The following is a 24,884-nucleotide window of genomic DNA, read 5'->3' on the forward strand; positions in this document are numbered from 1 at the left end:
CACTCTCCCCAGAGGTCTGACTCCGGCCCCTGCTATAGCCCAGTCAGACCCTTGCTCTTCTGTGCTGAAGAGACCAGCACCCTGACTAGTCCTTCCTTCCTTGTTGGAAATGAGACCCATTAAAGAATTCTGCTGTCCCCTTAGATCAAAGCAGAACTTTGGGCCCCAGAGACCCTCTCACCCTCCCACGGGCCCTTTCCAGCCTGAGATTTGCTAACTCACTAGCAAGGAAGCCACCGCACTTCTAAACAATCCCTGGGCTTATGAGCCACCGTCTCTGCCAGCTTCCTGCGTGCACAGCGGTGGTCGGCCTGTCTACTCCTGCAGATGGAGCCTCAGTGCTTTCTTTCCTGCCGCTCAGCAGCAGTGGAGGTGGGACCTGCGAGACTGGCAGGGTCTGGGCTCCCTGAGGGCAGAGGCAGGTGCAGGGAGGGGACTTGGAGGAAATTTAGGGGGGAGACCCAGAGGAGGTGGTCTGGTCAGGGAAAGGGAGACTGCAAATGGACTAGAAGGAGAGCTCCAATGTCCTGAGCACCTACTATGTGCTGGGCATTTCTATACATCCTCTCATCTAAGCCTCATCACCTTGGGATGTTGTCATTAATCCCATTGTGATTGCTCCCATTTTACAGATGAGGAAACTGAAGCCCAGAGAGGTTAAGTGACCTCCCAAGGTCACACAGGTTGGCCATGGTGGGGCAGGGATTCAAAGCCAGGCCTCTGGTGACACCTAAGTCTATCTTCTTCCTCCCAACCACACTGTCTAAATTTGCTCTTCACTGCTTGGGGTTCCACATGGCTCCCCCCACCTCTGTGGCTCCCCTCAAAGCCACCAGGCAGCTCCCTGGAAAAGGGAAGCCTCCCTTCAAAGAGGAGGGGCCGAGATGATCCCTCCAGAGAAGCAAACATTTCCTGGCAGAGTAAATCACTGCTGCCTCTTAGTAATTGCAGGGGATGAGGCCACCCTCCTTCCCCCAAAAGTCTGTAAATCAAAACATGGATTTACAGAAATTGCTGGGGGATAAGTAAGGCAGGAAGCCAGGGGAGAAACCCAGGAAAAGAGCAGCATCCAAGTCTGCTCTGGGGGCCTTCTGGAGTGGAGGTCGGGGCACAATGTGGCTGCTATGGGACCATTGCTCCCACCTGCTGCCCCTCAGGGGGTTGGACCAGGTGCTTCCTGGGGTCCCCGCCAGCCCCAACAATCTGTGGGTCCCTGACCAAGGTGTCTGGGGACAGCTGGACTCAAGAGGTCAGGACTGGAGACTGGAAGGGGACTTGAGAGTCACCAGCAGCTCTGAGCTAAGCCCTGGGTGGGGCATTTGGCTGGTAACACAAACAGGACAGGCCTGAGGTAGGGTGTCCAGCAGGGACCCTGGGCCCTGACAGGTAGGAAGAAGCCAGAGGGGCAGGACTCAGAAACTTGGTCTGGGAGCCAGGGGCCTGAGTACCAGTTCTAGTTCTGCTGATGATTTGCTGTGTGACCTTGGGCAAGTTACATGGCATCTCTGGGCCTCAACTGATTCATCTGCAAAAATGGAGATAACTTTTCTTGCCCTTGATGTGGGGCTGTTGGGAGAACTGAAGAAGATCAAAGAGGGAAAAACCTGTTGAACAGATCCATGGTGAGCACAGAGGTAGGATCCTGACCACTGAGCTAGAAGGAGCCTGGCCCTGCTCCACTTGCCTTTGCTCCCAGCCCCTGGTGACTGGTCAGGCCTTGGTGTCCCCACCTCTGATTGGAGGAGGTGGGGCCCTTATGCAAATGAGGTTGCATCTTCCCTCCCTCCTTCTTCCTGCTTCTCCCCACAAGGCCACCATCACCGGGACCTCACACAGGCTGGCTTGAGTTTCCCCCGGTACAGCTGGAGCACAACAGCTCTGGTTGTCCTTCTCCCGGGGTTCATCCTGCTCCCTCTGCCCTCTCACTGACCCTCACCTTCCTAATCCCTGCCCCCTTACCAGCTGTGTGATTCTGAGCAAGTCACTTCACCTCTCTGAACATTCTTCTGTTAAATGGAGATAATAATGCCTACCTCATATTGTCCTGTATATGTACACATCCATGTCATCCTTAAACTAATATTTAATATTCTTCAGAACCTTCTGTGTGCCAGGCCCTGCTCTGGGCACTGAAGACAGCAGTGGGCAGTGGAGATGAGGCCCCTGCTCTCTCAGAGCAGATTCAGTGGGTTGTCAGGTGGCTGCAGGAAGGAGCTGGCTGGGAAGGAGTCTGTCAGCTGCCAAGAGCCAGGACAATGTAGCGCAGGTGGGTGACACACAGTGGGTTCATCGCAAAGCCCAGGCCAGGCTGGCCCCAGAGCAGGCATTCAGCATTGTCTGGGAGGGGACCCACCAAGTACCCTGCAGGTTTCCTGACCCCACAGCCCAGCAAGAGCACCTTCTGCTCTGAGGACACTCAGCCCCCATGCCAAGCATCAGCCAAGAGGCAGAGACTGCGACCCCGCTGGCTTCTCTTGTCTCTTTAGGCCCATCCAAGGGCTCTTGTCCTGGATATGTGAGGGTCACCTGGTCAGGTGCATTCCTCTGGAAGAGTGGCCTCCTCTTCTTGAACTCTTATCACCCTGTCCTCTAGCTCCAGAAGGTCCAGCAGAATTGTCCTGGGACTAGGGGCAGGTGTGGAGCTGGAGCTTGTTATCAGAACATTCTGCCTGTTCTTCATCCTGAAAACGGCTGTGCGGGAGTGCCTCCCTCCACACAGATGATAACAGAATTTTTAATTATTATAATTACTGCTTGAAAACTTGGATTATTGCCACAGATAAATAAAATGAGATTGGCTCCTCTTTGCCTATTTGATGGTGACTTTCATAACATACCCAGAAACAAGAATTGGTAGGAAGTAGGCCTTCATACAGAAGGGGCGGGGGGTGGCGGACATGAATGTGGGCGTGGAGACGCATCTGGGGGTACGGGCCCGCACGCAGGTATAAATGCTCACTTGTGCACCCGCCCTCATGCACGTGCGGTGACTGGGCAGGTGCAGGCAGCCCCTTGTCAGGGGCGGGCAGGGGAGGTGGGGTCAGACGACAGAGGGTAACTAGGGAATGGGTGACCAGTGCAGGTACAGGTCTGCCCCCGGGGGTAACAGCAAGGTCCTGGAAGCCAGCAGATCTGGGCTCCCCTCTTCCTAGTTGTTTATTCACCTCCCCAGGCCTCTTTTTCCTCATCTCAATCTGGGCAAATTGTTCCTCCCGCAAAGACCTCTGGGAGAATGAGAGGAGATGGGGCTTTGCCGGCCCAGGGGGAGCCCTCAAGTGGGTTAGTTTCTATTATACATCCACCCCAGGGTGGCAGGGTGGGAAGACTGTGTGGTCACCACACAGGTGACCGGGCAAGGGGTCCAGTTCAAGTCCTGGGGTCCAGGTAGTAGGGCCCAGGTGTTAGTCTGGGCTTGGCTGGGAACCCAGCTGGCCTCTGCAGACAGCTGTCCATCTTCCCAAGAAGTAGTCTGTGGGCTGTGACCAGCTCAGCTCCTTCATCTACCTCCCACTCCATCATCCCATAGCAGGAGCTTAGGACCCAGGAGGGGACCATCTGGCCCTGGTATCAGAGCCAAGACTGCTAGAGCCTCAGCTCCAGGAGAGAATGGGAAGAGCACATCCTCCCTGAGTGGTGCAGATGGTTAACATGCTCGATTGCTAACCAAAAGTTTGGCAGTTGCAGTCCACCTAGAGGTGCCTCAGAAGAAAGACCTGGTGATCTGCTTCCAAAAAAATCAGCCACTAAAAACCCTCTGGAGCACAGTTCTACTCTGACACACATGGGTTTGCCATGAGTCGGAATCAGCTGGTTTGGCTCCCCCCATCCCACCCCGACTTTGGTTTTTATTCGTTTGTTTACTCTGTGCCAGGCACGTATGCCTACCTCTGCTCCCATTCTCCAAAAAGCTCCTGGCCGCCCCATTTTGCAGAGGAGGAAATGGAGGCTCAGAGCAGTTGAGTGGCTAGCCCAGGACTGCAAAACTCTGAGTGGCAGGGCTGGGCCATGAGCCTGCGTCTGTCAGAGAACAAAGCCCTGCTCCTTTGCCGGGGTCCCCTAGTGCCCCCCTCCCCCTCTGAAGGGGCCGGGGCGGTGGAGAGTGTGAGCACAGCAGGCAGCCAGCCCGGGGCAGGGTCCACTGCGGGACTTCCCAGTTGTGATACCTTGGGTGGGTCACTGCCCCTCCTCTTAGCCTCCATCTCGTCACCTGTCAGATCAGAACAATGATCCCCACCTGGGGGCGCTGAGGGTCTACACAGAGGCCATGCAGTGTGATGGTTAAACACAGGGCACTGAGCCTGATGGCCTGGGTTCAAATCCCATCCTTGGCACTTACATGCTGTGTGACCTTGAGCAACTTGCTTAACCATCCAATTTTCTTATCTATAAAATGGGAGAATCATAATAAAATAAGAGGTGCCTGGTGGAGGTGTCATAAAGATTAGGTGAATTGGGAAACTTAGGAAGTTACAGCAGGGCCCAGCTCAGGTGTAAATGCTCAGTGAATGGAGCCCTTGATGATGGGGTAGTTATGAAGATTAATCATAACAATAATAGCTGACACTTACATAGCACTTTATATAGCTTGATGTTGATGAGGGTTTTACTCAGGACAAGCTCAGTGAATGTCACTGTCTCCAACATTCCCTGCCAGCCCGAGCTGACCTGTCCCCAGGCCTGGCTGCCACCCACCAGCCGAGGCCCTCTCCACAGTCCTCCTTCCCTGCCAGTGCTCCGGGCCCTGCCCACCCATCCCCAGGCCTCCCTGAATCCTGGAAAAAAGGAGTAACTTTCACTCTAGTCTCTAGTCAAGCCCTGGGTCTAATCAGATCCCGCCTTGCCAAGGTTTACTTACCCAGAGGCTGCTGGGTCCCCGTGGCCTCTGTCTGCAGCATCTCTGAACCTGGATTCCACAGCTGAGCTGACTCCCACTGCAGAGCCCCTATCGGTGGTCAGGCAGCAGGTGAAACTAGGGAGGAGAAATAGGGTGCGCCAGGGCAAGGAAAGACTCCAGCCTGGCTCCAAGAGGCCCAATGGAAAAACTAAGGCCCAGAGAAGGCAAGAAATTTCCTCAAGATTACACTATAAATTAGGGGCAGAGCAGGGACTAGAACTCAGGTCACCTGTCTCCCAAGCCAGGACTCTTTAGACCTAAAGGGCTTGTCTAAGGGAAAACAAGCTGCTCGGTTTACTGCTGTGTGGGAGAGAGGACTGGGAAGGGAGACCTTTTATGCCATGGTAAGGAAGTTGAACTTTATTATATAAGCAATAGGGAGCCATAGATGGTTCTTGAACAGAAGAGTAACATAATCAAAGCTTGCTTTAAGGAACTGTCCCTGGATACAGCATGGGTGCAGGATTGGAGATGATGAGTCAAGGCAGGGAGATGGAGAGGAGGCTGGGGCAGTGGTTCAGGTGGGTGGTGACAAGACCTGACCACAAAAGAAGGATGTCACACTAGTGACTGTATATTGAACAGTTATAGATGGATGTGCTTTGCACTTCACATACTTGATCTCATTTAACCCTAAAAACTGTCCTATTATAGCACCGTTTAGGAAGAAACGAAGGGTCAGAGAGGTTAATTACCCACTGAGAATCACACATCTATTAGGCGGCAGACCTCGGGCTTGAACCCAGTGCTGCTTGCTCGCTCCACACAGGGATAACCTGTCTGGGACTGTGGTGGCGGGGATGGAAAAGATTCCCCCCAAGAAGATCTGAGAGGACAATCTGACAGGGAAGGGAGGTGGCAGAGTTGGTTGAGGCTTGGAAAATCAGCCTGGGAATCTGAGCCTTTGAGCTGAGGTCAGGGTGGAGCCTGGGTTTGGGGAGAAGATAGCGCACCCATTGGACAGATGCATAGCATGAGGCAGAGAAAAGGCAAGGAGTGTTTCTCTCCCTACTCTCACACCCAGAGTCTTCTAACTAAAAAATAAATCCATCAATCAGTGGTGACTCTCAAAATTTCACGAGCGCTTCTCTGAGTTCCAAACTCCAAGCTTTGCCTCAGTCAGGTTAGGCTAGTCGTACTGAGGTGGCTTGCCTGTTGCAACAATGCTGGAAGCTATGCCACCAGTATTTCAAATACCAGCAGGGTCACCCATGGTGGACAGGTTCCAGTGGAGCTTTCAGACTAAGACAGACTAGGAGGAAAGTCCTGGTGATCTACTTCTGAAAGTTGGCTCCTGCAAACCCTATGGATCACAGCAGAACGTTGTCTGATATAGTGCTGAAAGATGAGCCCCTAGGTTACAAGGCAACAATGGATTCAAGGATGCTAGTGCTCATGAGGATGGCACAGGACTGGGCAGTGTTCTGTTGTACATGGGGTCACCATGAGTAGGAGCTGACTTGACAGCAACTAACAACAATATCCCCCAAATCTCAGTGGCTGAAAATCACTAAGGCTTCTTCCTCACTCATGCTACCTATCCTTGTTGATTGCTGGTGCCTCAGATCCACGTCATCCTCTCCCCACATCCCAGGCTGATGGAGCAGCCTCCATGAGAGCACTGCAGGTTGTCCAGGCAGAAGGAAAAAGAGGAGTCAGATGAATTGTGCACAGGTCCTTAGGCTCCCATCTGCATGTGTCACGTCCACTCACATTTCATGGAGCAAAGCAAGTCACGTGGCCTCATCCAAGTTCAAGAGGCAGAGACGTGCAATCCCACTATGAGTCTGGGAGGACAATAGGAAATATTGGGCCCACAGGACAAGTGCCAACTGCCTATTTGATATGCCCAGTTGTGTATCCAAGAGGCAGGTCAAACTTGGCATATCCGAAAGAGAGCTTCCTCTCCCTTAAACCTATCCACCCCAGCCTTCACAATGCCATCAAATGGCACCTCTGTCCACAGGTTAACCCAGCTGGGAACTCAAGAGTCATCCTGGACTCTCCCCTTTTCCCACCACCCACATCAAATCCATCACTGGCACTATTTACTCGACCTCCATATGTATCTGGGTTCTATCTGCTTCTTTCCACCTCCACTGCCTCCTCCCTGGTTCAGCCACCCCCAGCTCTCACCTGGTGCCTGCGTGGCTCCTGCCAGATCCCCTGCTCCCCGCTGACCACCATACTCCATTATCCACAGCAGCGTGCGTGACCTTTAAACACGCACCAGACTGGGTCACTCTCCTGCTTAAAACCCTCCACGGGCTTCCGCTGCTCCCAGAATGAACTATACAGTCCTCACCACGTTCATGAGGTTGTGTGGGAACCACGACCCGTCTCAGGCCAATGCTTACAGTCTCATTGCCCCCCTCCTCATCCGCACTGCTCGGCCAACTTGGTCCTCAGGTCACTCCTAGGTGGTGCCAGTGCTTTGTTCTCACCATCCCCAGTGCCTGTAGGCCCTCCCTACAGCCCTGCAGGGCAGCCCTTCCTCATCCCCCAGACCTCAGCTTCAAGTTCCCTCCTCGGAGAGGCCTTCTCGGGCCACCCAGTCACAGGAGTGCCCCCCAGGCACTCTTTACCATGTCCTCCTTCCTTATTTCCTTCATGGCGTTTAACACTTTCTGAAATGAGCTTACTTATCCACACAAGTTTACTGTCAGTCTTTTCCCAAAAAGTGTGCAAGCTCTGTGGGGGCAGGACCTTGTCTCTTTGTGCTTCTCTGCATCCTGGTGCCCTGCATGGTGCCAAGTGACCAAGTAGGTGCTCAAGAGACCTTTGTTGAATGAATGAATAAATGGGTTGGGTCTGAAGCCCAGGCCTTCTGCTTGCCAGTGCTGGGCTCTCCCTGTTTTATGATTGTTGAGGAGGAGGAGGTTTTAAGCATTATCAGCGACTGGCTGTGGCCCTGCCTGGTCCCTCCCAGGCTGGAGGACACAGTGGAGGGCTGTCCTCATGGTCCCTGGGCCCCTGGTTCTCCTGACACAGACTTTTCCTTGCATCCAAGGGATTTGAGAGTCAGCATACTGCTCCTCCCCCTTCCAGCTTTCTGTCTACCACCACCACCACCCCCAGGTTGGCCAGATATGGACAGAGCCAGCCTGACCACTGGAATGCCCACAGACTCTGCCCACCCCAGGCCCCAGTCTGGTATGAGGACTGAAGAGAGGCTGCCCAACTGGGAGGGTTTGTCTACCACCTTCAGGGAGGCCTCAGGCGGGTGGGGTGGTGGGAGGGGGTGGCAGGGTGGCAGCCTGAGCGGGGATACACAGCCTTGCTCTCTAACCTGAAGGGAGAGTCAGAGACCTGCCTTCAGGAGTCCCCAGTCTGATGGGAGAGATAGTTCTGTCTTTAGAAGCATCCAGCCTGATGGGGGCTTCCTAATCCTCATTAGGGTCAGGGGCCCTCTGGGATAGACCAGGTACAGCTGAGGAGACCCCAGTCCCTACAAATTCACAGAGACATGAGCTCACATTGTCCTGACAGAGACCACCGTGAGGCCACCATGGGCACCCCTTTCCTGAACTCTGGCTTGAGGCAGGGTAGCAGCTTAGGGGAGATAGAGACTTCCCTCCCCCTGTGGGGGCACCCTGGAGCAGAGCTGCCAAGGGCTTCCCTTCCCTTGGAGATCCAGACCACCAATGGTATTTTCGCCTGGCCTGGTGGTGGGAGGAGGGAGGCCCAGATCCCAAACCTCACTTTATCCACAACATCTTATGTCATTGCGGACCAGTCCCTGCCCCTCTCTAGCCCAGCCCCTCATCTCTGGCTCAGGACTGGGGCTGGTGACACCTAATGCTGCCTCCCTCCACCTCCACACTGGAATCTCTCTCCCGTCCTCATCCCATTCCCCTTGCCCCCTCCCTTCTTACCCCATTGCCCCTGCACTTGTGGGAACAGAAACTTAACTAATTTCTTGGGCCTGTGAAACACCCACAGGGAGGGGGTGAGTGGTCCCCACTTCCACTCCATCACCCTCCCTAATGTATCGCCTGACACTTTCAATTTATTTTTCAATTCCTTTACTACCAGAAATGACTATTAAACTTCCAGCGTAAATACCGCTTTACCAAACTGAATTAATCACGGGCAGGAGGGGCGAGCGGGCTCCAGCAGCTTGATCAGAGCGTCACAGCAGTTAACCCTTCGTCCTCACCAAGTCTCTGTGGGCGGCTGGGAGGGCTCCAGGGCCTCCTTTGCCCTCAGGTTTGCTCACCTGGTCCCTCCAGCTGGGGTGTCCTCCCCACCACACAGTTCCAATTAGATGTCATCTCCTCTGAAAATCTTATCTGACCACCATCCTCCAACCTAAATTAGTGTTTCCTTCCTAAGATTCTTTCTCAAATCCATTTCCTTTCCTTCAGAGCACTTACCATGAATTATAATCACACACTAATTGGTGGGTTTGTTTAATAGGCTCCTCAGGGGAGAGACTTGGTCTGACTCACTCGGTGCTGCAGCCCTAGATGTAGCAGGTGCTCAGTGCAGGCTTCTGAATGAGTGGCTGAGTGAATAAATGAGTGAATGAATGACAAATCCTTCCTGCTGCCAGGCTGAGCCCTGAAGCTGAGCTCGTGAACTGGATATGGCCTCAGCCCTTACCATCCTCATAGTCTTACAGGGAGACAAACAAGTAAACATATGACAAGCCAGCAGGAAACTGGGGTGGGGGTGGAGGGAAAGGGTCCTGGGGCTGTCAGTGAGAAAGGCTTCAAGGAGAACCTAAAACCTAGCTGGGCTCTGAGGAATGAGTAGGAGTTTGCTCAGAATTAAAGGCATGGAAGGGCACTCCCAATAGAGGGAACAGAATGTGCAAAGGCCACAATAGTTTGGGAAATGGTGGGTTCAGTGAGGCTGGACCATAGGGGTGCATAGGGATTGTGGCCTCCACAAGGCCAGAGAGGTCAGCAGGGGCCAAACCTAGAGGGACCTTGAACACCAGGCTGAAGTGTGTGAAATTTACGCTGGGGGTGATAGAGTAGGGCGGATCTTAGGAGGGTTTTCAGCTTCAAAATGACTGGATCTGACAGCTGAGAAGAGAGTAGAGGCCAGGAGGCTAGAGGGGAGTCCTCTGCAAGTTCTCTGTCCAGATGTGATGGTGGCCTGGGCTGGGACTAGGGGTGATGAGAGTGTCATATGGGGCAGAGCCAGATGCTGCAATTCCAAGAGGGCAGCCTACATCCTGATGGTTTCTTCCTGGCGACAAGAACGGGAAGTCCATGCTCACTTGGAAGTGATTAATTTAGTAGTTTAGATGGGTTCTTATAGAGCCTGTGGATTCCCTGGGTGGTGCACATGTTTAAGCGCTTGGCTGCTGACCGAAAGGTTGGAGGTCCGAGTCTACCCAGAGGTGCCTTGGAAGAAAGGCCTGGTAATCTACCTCCAAAAACCAGCCATTGAAAACTATGGAGCACAGTTCTAATCTGACACACATGGGGTCATCATGAGTCGGAATCAACTTAACAGCAACTGGTTTGGTTTTGGTTTGATTACAGAGACTGTAAGAGGCCAGGTCTCAGGGTTAGGCAGATCTCAGTTTGAAGCCTGTTCTTCCCACCATGCGACCCTGGGCAGGTCACTCAGCCTCTGTCACTCAGGGTCTGTCCAGGGATGATAGAGGTGAATACATTACAGCCTTCCCCATCTCAGTGCTCCCCCTGGTGGAGAAGACACACCCAAGCACAGAGAGCCAGGAGCACCAGGCACAGCAGAAGTGCACTAAGGGAGGGGCAGTCAGAGCTCCAGAAGCCCAGAGGAGGGCTAGTGAGATCAGGAAAGGCTTCCTGTGGAGGCAGCACATCAGAGCTCCCTGCCTCTCACTCCTTATGACTCTCTTTGTGTCTCCACCTGTAGCTGCTCTTCCCTGGCCCCATTTCTGTGCCTCAGTCTCTCTCTCTGCAATGATGGGAGAGTTAAAGGATGCACACCTGCCAAGGGATGTGAGTCAGATCCCTCCAAGTGGCTCCCTCAGAATAGTCTCTCCCCATGGGAACTCCAGCCCTCCTGGTGGCTCCACACTCCACCAGCCAGCCAGGGCACCAAGCGTGGGCAGTGAGGAGGGAAAGCTGGAGTGAAGGTGAACAGAGGCCCGCCGGCTGACCACTTAGCAGGTTCCTATTGCAGGGGAGCAAGGTAGCATTTATACAGTGGCCCGGAAAGAGGTAGAGCTTCGGCAGGAATCAGGGGCTCCTGCACCCTGCCAGCCTAATGAGTGTGGGGCAGGGGCAGCAGCTGGACCTGAATATGCCGTATCTCCCAGGCATGCGGCCATCTTTCTTGGGGCCTCAGCTTCACAGATTATAAACCATGAGAAGCTTCTCAGAGTCACCTTCCCAGCCCACCTCAGCTCCAGCTGGGCTCCTGCAGGTCGGTCCCTTCCCCTCGCTGAGTTTCCCTTTTCTCACCTGACATACTTGTTCTGAGGGTTGAAAATGTGGGGGGATAGTGATACAGGCTGGAAAGATTTTGCGAACTCAAGAGCTGGGCCCCTGTTGGGGATATATTGGTAAGGATGCAGAACTGGGCTTGGGAGACTCGTTCTGGTCCCTTTTTGTTGCCAGGTAACTGGATTCGTCAAACTCTTCTCTGTCACTTATTAATTCACCAATTCATTCAAAAAATAATTTATTAAGGACCGACTACATGCTGTGCATTGTGCAAAGGGCTGCGTCACAATAGTGAGCAGAGCTAGACCCTCAGTCTAGCTAGGTCCTCAGTCTCCTCCTCCATGAAATGGGGGACTAACTAGATGATCTAAGGGCCTCTCCAGCCAGCCCTGAGTCCTTCCATTTAGAATGACTCCCTGAGGCCTGGTGGAGGGTGTGCCTGGTGTGCCCAGAGCCTGGGAGGGGCCAGGGAGTGGTTTGAGGAAAGAGGCTGCGGACAGTGCAGTGGCTGGGAGGGAGGAGGAGGGGGCGTGGCTCCTGAGCAGGTCTCACCCCTCAGACACAGGGCTAAAGGGAGAGTTTCCTGATGAGCCTGGTATGTTCCCCCACCCCTACCCTTCCTGCTCAGCCCAGCCGCCTCTTGGCCAGTGGCTGCTGTGACTCTGGGGCCACAGGCTGGAGAAGGATTCCTGAGGCTCTGCCATTTACTTGCAGCCTAACTCAAGGTATCTGAGTCTGGAGCTCCCTTATCCCTCCGAGTTCAGACGGGGAAACCGTGGACAGTGAGGAAAGCAGTTTTCCCAAAGGCCACACAGCAAATTGAATACAATGAGTTCTACTGATGCTTGTGCTTCTGATAAAGAAGCTTTTAAAAATAATAATAATAACCAGGGATTGGGCACCTACTGTGTGCCAGGCATGTGCTGAGCACTTCACTTTCATTTCACTTTCACAGCATCCCCTTGGGTGGATTCCATGACTGGCCCCATTTTACAGACGAGGAAACTGAGGTGCAGAAAGAGAAGGGCCTTGTCCAAGGTCACTCTTAGCTAAGAGACACAGAGTTGGAATGTGGTGCAGGTGCACCAACCCCAGAGCCTATCCCTGATCACTGAACCATTTTGTCTTGGACAGCAGCAACAGGAGTGTAAGGAAATGATAATAACAACACTTACACATAGGCCTTACTAATAGAAGTTACCATGTTGTTTTCGTTGTATGCCATCAAGTTGATTCTGACTTACAGCGACCCTATAGGACAGAGTAGAACTGCCCCATAGGGTTTCCAAGCAGGGGCTGGTGGATTCGAACGGCTCATAGGGTAAGTAAATTTGGAAGCAAGTGGTACTTTAAGAGCCCTTCTCCTCTCCAGAGACAGAGTCAACATTTTCCCCCAAGATTCAGACTAACAATAAAAACAATAATCATGAGCATTTATTGAGTGCCTGCTGTGTACCAGGCCCTGTTCTAAGTGCTTTATATGTATTGACTATTCTAATCCTCACAACAGCCCTAATGGGCAACCTAAAATATAGGCGCTGGTGAAGACTGGGTGATCCAAACCTCACCTCCAGTCTACAGATGGGGAAACTGAGGCCCAGATAGGTAAAGAGACACTTTGTGACAAATTTCTGGGGTGGAGGCCAAGCTTAAACAAACTTCCCGGGTGAATCTGATATGTTGCAGGTGTGGGAACCCCTGGCAGGTGAACTCAGGCAGACCCAGGTCCAGTTCTTGCTCTGTTTTTCCCTCAGTAGATGGGTGAACTTGGGCTAGTGGCTTCACTGCTCTGAGCCTCAGTTTCCTCACCTGCGCAATGAGTTGTTGGAATATTCAAGACCATGGATGCAAATGCCTAAAACACATCAGGGGATGGAGAAATGGTGGCTTCTTCATTATTATCATCCTCAGACGACAGGGACAAGGCCACAATGGCAACTCATTCTCCCAAACACACTCTGCACCGTCCCACCTCAGGGCCTTTGCACATGCAGTTCCTGCCTCCTCCTTCTCTTCTTTGCCTTGCTAATGCCCTTGTGACTTTCAGGTCTCTGCTCAGATGTCACTTCCTCAGGAAATCTTTCCTGACCACGCCCTCCCTCTGTGATCTGCTCTCATCCCAATCCCTCTAATCCCCACCCCATCCCAGTAGCGCTTAAAAAAACAAAAGCAAAACTGTTGCAGTCAGGTCAATTCTGACTCATGCAATCCCTTGTATTTCAGAGTAGGACTGTGCTGCACAGGGTTTTCAATGCCTGTGACTTTTTGGAATCAGACCACAAAGACTGCTCCAAGGCGTTTCTGGGTGGATTCAAACTACCAAACTTTAGGTTAGTATCCGAGTCTTTAACTGTTTGTACCACCCAGGGACTCCCTGGAACACTTACCCCAGTGGGTAATTATCTATCTGAGTAATTATTTTATTAATGTCAATCCCCCCTGCTAGACACTGACATCCAGGAAGGCAGTGGCCATGCCTGTTTCACTCCCCACAGTGACCCAGCACCCAGCACATTACCAGGCACGTAGAAGGTGCTCAGTAGATGTTGGTTGAATGAGCAGGGTAAAAGGTGAGGCAAATAGGTACAGAAGATCCTCAGAGGACCTGAATCTTCCAAAGGCACTGATTCCCAGCCTTAGAGCTGGGCTGGCCCTGCCTCCTGGCCCAGTTGACACTGCCTCCCACTCCTCTATTTGTCCACATCCTCAGATGCTAAGTGACTGACTCAGAAGGGTTAATAGCCCCAGTTGTCAGATCTGCCGCGCCTGCCTGCTTGACTGAGCATCATAATTAAGGCCTGCATAGGGGATGAGCGCGCTGCTGGAGGATGGGCGGGCAGGAGGGCCGGGGACCCTCTCAGGGAGGCCTGTGCTCTCTGGGAAAGTCAAAGTGAACACCGCCTCCCAGAGCCCCATATACTTATTCAAAGCACCGCTTCACCCCCCACCTCCCCCATCTTCAAAGCGGCCCTATCAGCAGGCTGCTGTCTCACATATGAAAAAGAGGCTCAGAGAGGGAGGTGACAGGTCCAACGTCACACAGACCTTTGGTGGTAGAACTGGGCCTCAGGCTCCTCTGTTCCCTCTTCTGTCTCATGCTGCATCCCTCATCTTTCCCCAACTCTGCCTGGTGGTTGACCACACCGGCGTTCATATTCCCTGAGCGTCGCCCGCCCTCCTTGTACCTCCACAGGGAACCCTGCCACTTCCGAGAGGAGCCCTACCTGTCCTCCAGTCCAGGGGACTCACTCAGACTCAGCAGCTCATCCCTAGACCCAGGAGCAGATTAACAAATGTCATGGATTGAATTGTGTTCCCCAAAAATATGTGTATCAATTTGGCTAGGCCATGATTCCCAGTATTGTGTGATTGTCCACCATTTTGTCATCTGATGTGATTTTCCAACGTGTTGTACATCCTATCTCTATGATGTCGATGAGGCAGGATTAGTGGCAGTTATGTTAATGAGGCAGGACTCAATCTACAAGATTGGATTGTGTCTTGAGCCAATCTCTTTTGAGATATAAAAGAAGCAAGCAGAGAGACAGGGGGACCTCACAGTACCAAGACAGAGCAGGAGCACATGTCCTTTGGACCTGGGGTTCCTGCAGGGAGAAGCTCCTAGACCAGGGAAAGATTGATGACAAGGACCTTCCTCCAGAGCCAACAGAGAAAGCCTTGCCCTGGAGCTGGTGCCCTGAATTTGGACTTCCAGCCTACTAGACTGTGAGAGAATAAACTTCTGTTTGTTGAAGCCATCCACTTCTGGTATTTCTGTTACAGCAGCCTTAAATAACTAAGACAAGTAAACATGGTATGCAATGGCTTACAGTAAGCAAGGTACACGTCTCTGATGTGGTGAAAACCAGGTGAAATTGTACACTACAGATTAGTAAGTAAGCATAATTAAACCTGTGCGTACCTTGCTTATTGGGTAATTCATCCCTGCCCAGACCCAAGCTGCCCTGCAGCCCCTTCTCATGCCTCACTAGTGGCTGAGGGTTGCAGAAGTTCTGACAGGAGTGTCATAACCCAGCAAAGCCCTAGAGAGGAGACATGAATTTGTGTCCCAGTTCCTCTAATCCATGACATGTCATTAATTCACTCACCCATCCATTCATTTATCCATCCAACAAACATTTGAGGAGCAAATCCCACGGACCAGGCCCTGTTCTAGGCACTGGGCATAGCAGTGGGCCGACAAGACCTGGCCTCCTCACGTGGAGCCCCCATGGTAAAGGGGGAGGATAGACCCAGGAACAACTTACCAACGACGTATCATGCCAGGAGGCGGTGAGGACGACGCAGACGGCATAAGAGAAGGGACTCATGGGTAGGATGGAGACATGAAACAGTGTGAGGGGACAGTGGCTAGAGGTGTGGCAGTGACCTCAGAAGTAGAGGAGTGACCTGTCCAGGAGCCCATGGAAGTGGCCTGTTGTAAGTGAGGTGACCATTGACACTGCTGTCCTAGTGTAATTATTACCAGTGCCCTCTTTTCACTTTCAAAACTGCTCCAGTTGGGATAATGAAGTATATGGTCACACTTTATATTAGGATTAAATGAGCTCGTGTGCATAACATGCTTAACTCAGGGCCCAGCACACAGTAGGTGCTCAGTGCATGACAGCCATATTATCATTATCATCATTACACTCTGACTATTGTTGTCCTGATCACACAGGTGCTTCCCATTCCCCTCCTATTTTGAGGCTTCAGAAACCTTCAGCAAGAAGTGATTGGGGAAATAACTGCCTCCCTGGATGAGGAGGAACTCAACACCCTGACCTCCCACGGTGGGAGGTATAGGAGGCATGCACCCAGGTGTGAGGTCAATCCCCCTCCTGTCCTTGCAGACACAGGAGGTGGCTCCGATTGAACTTGGCCATTCCTGCTGACAGTCTATCATGTCAGGAATCTGGAGAAGATCTAATTAATTATGATAACTGATGCCGTCACCAGATGTCTACCGCGGAACGCCTGCTCTGGTGATAAAACGTTCCGGTAATTCTGTTTGAACGGCACTTTCCAAGCAATATGCTTTTCATTTAGGGCACCAGGAAAACAGGATTTATTTTCCAGGACGATACTTGTGGTGGGCTGGCCCCCGGGGCACTTGGCCCCATTTGCACCCCTTCTTGGAGGGTCTTGAATGGTGCCAGAACTGGATGACGGCAACGTTGTCTCCAGGGCAGGCAGAGCTTAGAATCAGATCAGCTTCACTCAGTGCACAGGGCATGTCTGCTGAGAGAGCTACATTCTCCTCGGGCCTCATGGCAATTCACTGAAGATTATAATTCACCTGCTCTGCCCCATTTTTCTCTGTAAAGTCACATAATGGGTGGGGACTTCACCAGTTTACAACTTCACCCACTCCCAATCCTCCTGCCCCTTGTCCCCCATCACACACGGATCTTGGTATGTTTTGTTCCTGATGTGTTTCAAGCTCCTGGAATAGTGCCTGGCACATAGTAGGTGCTCAATGAGTGAATGCATCCTTAATAATAACAGTGCACGCAGACTCAATACACACTAGATGCCCAGCACTGCACCAGGCCCTTCCCGGGCTCTCATTTAATCCTCACAACAGTCCTATGGGCTGATAAAACCAAAAAAGCCAAATCAGTTGCCGTCAAGTCGATTCTGACTTATGGCTAGCCCGTGTGTTTCTTCTGAGGCACCCCTGGGTGGATTCAAACCACCAACTTTTGGTTAGTAGCCAAGCTTTTAACCATTTGCACCACACAGGGACTGCTTACGGGGTGGTAATGGGTGAAGTCATAGCTAGTGTCTATTAGCCATTAACCACGTGCTGTGCCGGCACTGCTCTACGCAGTAGCACATATACTGACCCGTTTGACCCTCAACTCACCAGCTGTTCCTCAGCAGAAAGATGTGGCAGTCTGCTTCCATAAAGATGACAATCTTGGAAACCCTGTGGGGCAGTTGTACTCTACAGGACACTATAGGATCACTATAGTAGGAATCGACTCAATAGCAACGGCTTTTTTATTTAATCCTCAAGAGCCCATGGAGTGGGTACTATTATTAACTTCCGTTTTACAGATGGGTTAAGTCCCTTGACCAAAGTCACATGACTGGAGAGTGGCAGAATTGAGCCTTAAGTCAAGAATCTCCCTGAATATGCTAGAGTCTGATTGTGACCCACTGGGCTATGTTATCACCCCCAATTTTAGATGAAAACTAAGGTTCAGACAAGTGTTCTGGTTTTCTATCCCTCTGAAACAGACCACTCTAAAATGAGCTGGCTTTAAAAAGTCACCATTTTGGCTGGGGTTGCCATGAGGGCTGGGGGTGGAGTGTATCCTAGAGGGTGGCTTGAGCCCTAGAGCTCGCTGAGGTGGCAACTCAGGGATGATGGCGGAAGGCCATAATCACAGCACCAATATACTGGCTGCAGAGACTGCAAGTCTGGAAGAGCAGTGGCAAGGATGGGGAGAAGTGATGCTGAGGGCTGACAAAGCCCTCTGATGGGAAACAGCCTGGTTTCCACCTGCCATCATGGAGGTGGTTTCTTTGGTATTTCTGATGACCTATCATCTAGATCCATCTGTTCTTTCTGGTGTTTCTTGTTTTATTGTGTTTTTGTGCTTGGCTGACAACCTTGTTCCCATTCTGGCACCTAGAATTTTTGGCTCCAATAAATGGACCACCAAGCAACAGCAAATATTCCATGAAATTTGCAGCAATCTAGTAAAAACTCGAAGCAGAGCTGTGGGCTGGTGGAAATGCTTCTTTACACTAAAGGAAGAAAAGCCTAACGTGTACTTCATAACTGTCTTAGGCTGGGTTCTCTAGAGAAGCAAAACCAGTGAAGCATATATATACACAGAGAGAGAGAGACATTTATGTCGCACTGTTGCGGAAGCTGGCTTCTCCTGACTCACGTGGTTGCAGGAGCTGACAAACCCAAAATCTGCAGGTCAGATGACAGGCTGCTGGCTCATGCCTCAGAAACCAATGGTCAGAGGATGATGAGTCAGATGCAGGATCCAGAGAGAGAGAGCTTTCCCAGAACATCCATAGATTTTGGATACAGGCCACACCTCCAAGGAAACTCCCCTTTCCTTGGCTGATTGGCTTGATTGATCTGATTGGCTGGTCTGATTGGCTCTTGATCTGATTGGCTGCTCACATCAGATCACATCATGGATGATGATTACATAATATCTCCTGAACCACTGAGAATCATGGCCTAGCCAAGTTGACACACAATCTTAACCACCACAATGACCATAATTATTTCTCTTCCTGTGGTTGCTGGGGTGGGAAAGCAAGTCCACAATCTTTTTCTCACCTACCTGATCGTAACTTTCCCACTGTTGCTTCCTGGACTAAACCAACATGGAATCCTTTCGAAGCACATTGGAATGGCCAAGAGAGAGATAAACAAGCTACTCAAACAAAAAGAAAAGAATGAATAATGCGTCTGCTTTCTTCAGTGTGATTAATGGAGTATACATTGTCCCTGGGAATGGTTTCTACTATGCCATTTGTATACTAAAATGTTACAGAAGTAGCTCTTCGCTCCCCCTCATTCTTCCCTTAGTTAACAGAAATTCAAGACTTGCCAAGTAAGGCTTTGTGCATAGTGTCTTCATGGCAAGTATAGCTGGGTACATTCTCATCAGTTGACCTTATATGGAAAACTCATTTGTGAGTACTGACTTGTTTTCATTTTTCTCACCCACAGTTAATTGAATTCTTATTTTTAGGCAATTCCCTTTAAAATAATATAGTACTGAACTTTATCTTTTAGTACAGTTACCAGCGACACTTGATAAATGTTCAAGTTAATGTTTGCTTGAGCTTGACGCAAGGTAGTGGTCTGTGGCTGCAGGAAGCTGGTTCTATTGTCTGCTTCCAAAGACTGCTTCCAATCGCTGTCTGGCTCATGAATGTTGTTGTAGTTAGATGCCATCATGTCAGTTTCAACTCACAGAGACTCTATGTACAATAGAATGTAACACTGCCCAGTCCTGCGCCATCCTCACAATTGTTGCTATATTTGAGCCCATTGTTGCAGCCACTGTGTCAATCCATCTCATTGAGGGTTTTCCTCTTTTTCGTTGACCCTCTACTTTACCAAGCATGATGTCCTTCTCCAGAGATGGTTCCTCCTGATAACATGTCCAAAGTATGTGAGACAAAGTCTCGCCATTTTCGCTTCTAAAGAATATTCTGGCCGTACTTCTTCCAAGACAGATTTGTTCATTTTTCTGGCAGTCCATGATGTATTCAGTATTCTTCACCAACACCATAATTCAAAGGCATAAATTCTTCATTCTTCCTTATTCATTGTCCAGCTTTCACAGAGACAATTGAAAATACCATGGCTTGGGTCAGGTGCCCCTTAGTCTCCAAAGTGACATCCTTACTTTTTAAGTAAACTAAACCCAAGCAAAAGTAAAGTAAACCCTTAGAGGGTTTTTAATAGCAGACTTCCAAAAGATTGTATTTAGGATTTCTAACATAGCTTTACTTTCATATTTTCAGCTGACTGAAACTAAAGTACATAGTAGGTTAAGACTCATGTCTACGACCTTCCCTCCAAAACCAGCCAATGAAGGACAAAAGTCTTCTTAGGTTAGTCAAGATTCATTTCTGTAGAAAATATCTTACCCTACTAATTTTTCAAGACCAGAATAAGTCTTTAAAAGCAAACCTCAAGATTCTCATCTTATGGTAGTACTGACCCTTTCAGGCCCCACAGGTTTGGAATAGGAGGTAGGGACTGTGCTGGAGTCTTACTTTTTTTCTGGATATTTCTCTGAAGAATGCAAGGGGCTGTTGGTGAGAGCTGACTGGTGGAGGTGATTGTTGGCCTCTGATCTGCATAGATTTTGTAACTCCTTGTAAAGTTTCTCATAATCATTCTCTCCTTTTCAGTAACGAGAAATTTAGAGTAGTTGAAATCTATAGGAGTGATCCTCCGAGGTCAAAAATATTGCAACATATTTGAGAACAATTCTTAAACTCGGATTAACTAGGTGTCATAGTTTTGTGAATTTATTGCAGTGTTACTGTAAACTTTACCTTGTGGTATATCTGTTCCTAAATAAATGGTTTCCCCCCTTCTGGTTAAGAAGTTTGGCTGCTAACCAAAATGTCAGCAGTTCAAATTCACCAGCTGCTCCTTGGAAACCCTATGGGGCAGTCTACTCTGTCCTATAGGGTCACTATGAGTTGGAATTGACTCGATGGCAACAGGTTTGGGTTTTGGTTTATACTGCGTAGACAGTAGCACCCATGTAGCATACGTTTGGTTTTGTTTGGTTTTTTTTTAATGTTTCATATGAAAATTATCTTAATTTTACAAGTATTTTTTCATTGTAAATAAGCCTGTCTTCCTATTCTGGATTTTTTGTGTATGTGCATGTTCTGCTGATTAACTACTTTTACAGTTTAATCCTGTATTATTTCTTTTACTTTGTTTTGTGTAAAAGGAGAAATATTTTTCTGGAAATCTTTTTCTGGAATCTCAAAAAAAAAAAAAAAGGTCACCATTCTATTTTGCTCGTGATTTTCTGGGTCAGGAATTTGGGCAGGACACAGCAAGTATGGCCAGGATCTGTGCCATGGTGACTGGGCCTTGGCTGGGATGACTTGCTGATGGCTGCAATGGCGTGAGTAAGGCCATATGTCTAGACCTGGGTTCTGGTTGTTGGCTGGCTCACAAGTTCGAGGCTGGAAAGCCCGAGGTGCCTTCTCCACCCACATGCATAGTACTAGGGCTGGCCCAGCCGGCAAAGCTGAGGTCAACCAGGCACTTCTCTCTCCTTAGGTTGCTTGGGCTTCCTCACAGCAGACAGTCAGACTTCTTTCACAGGGGCTGGCTGACCCAGATGCACTGCTCCAAGAGGCAGGAAGGGGAAGCTCTGGTTGATTAAGGCCTAGGCTCAGAAAGTAGCACACTGTCACTTCTGCCATTCTCTACTGGTCAGAGCAGCCACAGAGCCCCCTTCCAGATTGGAGAGGACAAAGTTACTCCCTGGGCTCACATGGAAACAAAGCCATGGAAGTGTACACCCTAACGTTCATGTGAGCTCTGCTTGACAGACTTTACCCAGAAGCAGGTCTAGAGTCTTGAACATCATCTTACCTGTCAAAGCCCTGTTCTTCCCCCTCCATAGGCTCTGCACCACCACCCCTCCACACACACACATCCTTTTTTTTTTTCTTTAGGATTTTTTTAAATTGTACTTTAGGTGAAGGTTTACAGAACAAATAGTTTCTCATTAAACAGTTAGTACACATATTGTTTTATGACAATGGTTAACAGCCCCACGACATGTCGACACCGTCCCTTCTCAACCATGGGTTCCTATTACCAGCTTTCCTGTCCCCACTTGCCTTCTAGTCCATGTCCCTGGACTATTGTGCCATTAGTCTTGTTTTGTTTTATGGGGCTGTCTAATATTTGGCTGAATGGCGAACCTCGGGAGTGACTTCATTACTGAGCTAAAAGGGTGTCCGGGGGCCATGCTGTTGGGGTTTCTCCAGTCTCTGTCAGGCCAGTAAGTCTGGTCTTTTTTTGTGGTTAGAATTTTGTTCTACATCCTTCTCCAGCTCTGTCCGGGACCCTCTGTTGTGATCCTGGTCGGAGCAGTCAGTGGTGGTTGCTGGGCACCATCTGGCTGTACTGGACTCAGTCTGGTGGAGGCCATGGTAGTTGTGGTCCATTAGTCCTTTGGACTAATCTTTTCCTTGTATCTTGTTTTCTTCATTGTCCCTTGCTCCTGAAGGTATGAGACCAGTGGAGTATATTAGATGGCTGCTCATGGGCTTTTAAGCGCCCAGACACTACTCACAAAGGTAGAATGTAGAACATTTTCTTTATAAAATGTATTATGCCAATTGAACTAGATGTTCCCAGAAACCATGGTCCCCACAGCCCTCCGCCCAGTAATTCGGTCCCTCAGGGAGTTTGGATGTGTCTATGGAGCTTCCGTGGCCTTTCCTTGTACAAGTTGTGGTGGCTTCTCCAGTATTGTGTACTGTCTTACCCTTCACCAAAATTATCATTTATCTATTGTCTATTTAGTATTTCCTCCACCACCCCTCCCATGCCTCGTAACCAACAAAGATTGTTTGTTTTTGTGTGTAAACTTTTTCATGAGTTTTTATGGTAGAGGTCTCATACAATATTTGTCCTTTTGACACACACATCTTTACCCATCATCTGCTGCACCCTCAGGCTACAATTCAAACCCCCTTCTGCCCCTACCTGCCAAGGTCCTGAGACAGCAGTTCAGGATCTCCCAAAGTAAGCTACCTGCCTCAGAATAGGGGAGGAGGCTTGTTGACATGCAGATTCCCAGGACCCTCCTCACACCCCAGAATCAAAATATGGGGGAAGGCAGGGAATCGTCTGTATTTAACTCACTGCCTGGGAGTCTGATATGCTCCAATGTCTGGGAGCCATGTTGGTTCACTCACAGCCTCTTTTCCCACCTTCGCTGAACCGCCTGCTTGGCCAGGCCTAGGCTGACCACTGTCACTGGCCACCTCACACACCATCCTCACCCAACACTGAGACCTGAATCTCCACTCCTGTTCTTGGGGAGTCTAGCAAGGCTCAAAGAGGAAATGGCTGGTCCCATTGCTGCCCTCAGCTCCTTCCTCCCCTTCCTGCCCCTCTGGTCCCCTCTCCCTGGGCACCAGCTTACATTCAAAAACCTCAACCCCAACCTCAGGCCGCAGAGGACACAAGATAAGCAATAGCCTCTGGGGGCCCTGCTGGGAGGCCCTGCTGCATTCTCACACCAGCTGGTCCAGGAGGAAGGGGGGTCTGTGAGCCCTTGACCATAGCCTTCAGCTTCATCCTCCTGCAGTTGGAGGGAGAAATCTGGGAATCCCTCCTGGTGTTTACAACTCAGCAGACCCAGCCATGAGTCACCACCCCGGCCACAGCCCCTCCTCTTTTCATGCCGGGCCTCAGTCCAGCCTTGGACATGACAGGCCTGTGGTCAGTCAGGCTCAGATCAGGTGACTCTATTTTCTCTCATTACAGCTGCCTTGATCTCACCTCAGGGCCACAAATACTGTTTGAGGTTCAGGGAGAGACAGAAAATTAACTGCTGATATCTGCTTTTCACTTTCAATTACCAGGATGCAGGGTCTGATGGAAAGTTCCAAAACCCTGAGTTTGAGGCCCCTAAACAAACGTCACACTTATTGAAAGCTGACTTTGGGCCAGGCACACACTCTTCATCGGCGTCACCTCACTTAACCCTCAAACACACATACGAGGCGTTATTCTCCTGATGTGGCTGATGAGGAAACTGAGGCACAGAGAGGTTTGGACCTTGGCCCACACCTGGTACGTGGTGGTGTCAGTGCAGAGTTGGGCTGTGGGCTCCGAGCCACTGCCCCACTGCTGCTGTCCCTCTGGCACCTCCCACTCAGCCCGGGCTCTGAACCACCACCAGGCCTCTTGGCAGTAAGTACAGCCGGGGCTCCGTCAGAGCAAACCTGAGCGAGAGAAATCCTGTCCAATCACCCGGCATGGTGGGGTCAGTGACTGTGGTCCAGGCTGCTGTGAAAGGTCAGGGGACAGACTGCGGACGGAGCCACTCACTCAGACCACGTGTCTGTGACAAACTGCAACTTACTCTAAATCGCATCACACCTACTCTGCTCCTTAAAGTTGGAAGTGGCCTTTGGCCAAAAGCAATGAAGTTGTGACCTAGTAAAGTTAAAAGGACTTGGAAATTATGAGCTCCAAGCCAAATGTGGCTGAGCTGATGGTGGACATCTCTAGTGACCACACACGGCTGCTTGAGTGGAACTTTCCTGCTGTCAGTATATGAGCTCGCAGGGGCCAGGGAGGTCCGAGGAAGATGGCAGTAGGGATGGGTGGAGGGTAGGTGGAGGTGAGGGGAGTGGCTTTTGCAGGTAGCATGGGTGTAACATCTTGGCCAAGATGTAGACCGTGAGGTCACACAGCCTAGGTCCACCATCATGGCTGAAGGACCTGAGGCCAGTTACTTAACCTCTCTGTACTCTGGTCTCCTCATCTGCAAGATGGGGACTAATTAAAGTCCCCACCTCATAGGTCTGAGGAGAGGTTTAAACCAGTAAACCAGTTGTCGTCAAGTCAACATTTATTCATGGTGACCTTATGTGTGTTCGAGTATAACTGTGTTCCATAGAGTTTTTGTCGTTGTTGTTAAGCAAATAAACAAATAAAACGAACAAATCTCACAGTTTTACAGTTTTTAACATATTCATTTTTAAGTGAAGTATAATGAATCTTGTTCTGTAAACAAAATCTGTAAATTTGTGGAAGCAAAATTCTGTTTAAAAAATGCATTTTGATTTTGTAAAAATGGCAAATACATAGTGCAAAACATTCAAGCGATACTGAATATCACTAAAAAGAAAGTAAAATAAAAATCCTCATCATCCAGAAACAACTGTGATCAATATTTGGTGAATCTCATTCTGGGCACCTCTCCAAAGATATACATAACATAGAAAGAGAGATTTAAAAAAAACCCATTGCCGTTGTGTAGATTCCATCTCATAGTGACCCTATAGCACAGACTAGAATGGCCCCACAGGGTTTTTCCAAGGCT

The 24,884-nt window shown here is 50.1% G+C and overlaps 1 pseudogene; it reads left to right on the forward strand.

The window, feature by feature from the left end:
- Window positions 1-17,658: 17,658 nt before the first annotated feature.
- Window positions 17,659-18,728, forward strand: LOC101352115 (ADP-ribosylation factor-like protein 6-interacting protein 1; annotated as a pseudogene).
- The last annotated feature ends 6,156 nt before the right edge of the window (window positions 18,729-24,884 follow it).

This window comes from Trichechus manatus, unplaced genomic scaffold, assembly GCF_000243295.1.
Source record: "Trichechus manatus latirostris isolate Lorelei unplaced genomic scaffold, TriManLat1.0 scaffold00048, whole genome shotgun sequence".
NCBI lineage: Eukaryota > Metazoa > Chordata > Mammalia > Sirenia > Trichechidae > Trichechus > Trichechus manatus.